We start from the raw sequence: 709 nt of genomic DNA on the forward strand, positions 1-709 counted from the left end.
GCCCAGCTGGAGGCCGTCACCGCCGAGCACGCGGCCCGTGTGGCCAAGCTGGAGGCCGAAGCCGCCAGCCATGCGGCTCGTGCGGCCGAGCTGGAGGCCGCCGCCTCGGCCGGCGAGTCCGATCTGACCAGTCAGCTAGCTGCCTCCTCGGCCCGTGTTGCCGAGTTGGAGGCCGCTGCTTCCAACTCTTCGGCCCGCGTTGCCGAGTTGGAGGCCGCTGCCCTGGCTTCAACTGCCCGCGTTGCCGAGCTGGAAACCGTCGCGTCGTCTGCCTCGGCACGGGTGACCGAGCTGGAGTCCGAGGTCACCGTGGCCACCGGCCGGATCAGCACCCTGGAGGCCGCGGCCGCCGGGGGGTCCGAGCTGGCCGAGCAGCTGGCCGCCTCGGCCGGGCGCGTTGCCGAGCTGGAGACCGCCAACGCCGCTGCGTTGGCCCGCGTCACCGAGCTGGAGGCCGCTGCATCGGCTTCGGCCGAGTGCGTGGCCACCCTGGAAGCCGCGGTCGCCACGTCCGCCGCCCAGGTGACCGAGCTGGAGACCGCCAACGCCACTTCCCTGGCCCGGATTGCCGAGCTGGAGACCGCCAACGCCACTTCCCTGGCCCGGATTGCCGAGCTGGAGGGCCTGGTTGCCACGTCCGCTGCCCAGGTGGCCGAGCTGGAGACCACTGTCTCGGCCTCGGCCCAGCACACCGCCCAGCTGGAGGCCG

The sequence above is a fragment of the Fonticula alba genome (genome assembly GCF_000388065.1).
Source record: "Fonticula alba strain ATCC 38817 unplaced genomic scaffold supercont2.33, whole genome shotgun sequence".
Classification (NCBI taxonomy): domain Eukaryota; order Rotosphaerida; family Fonticulaceae; genus Fonticula; species Fonticula alba.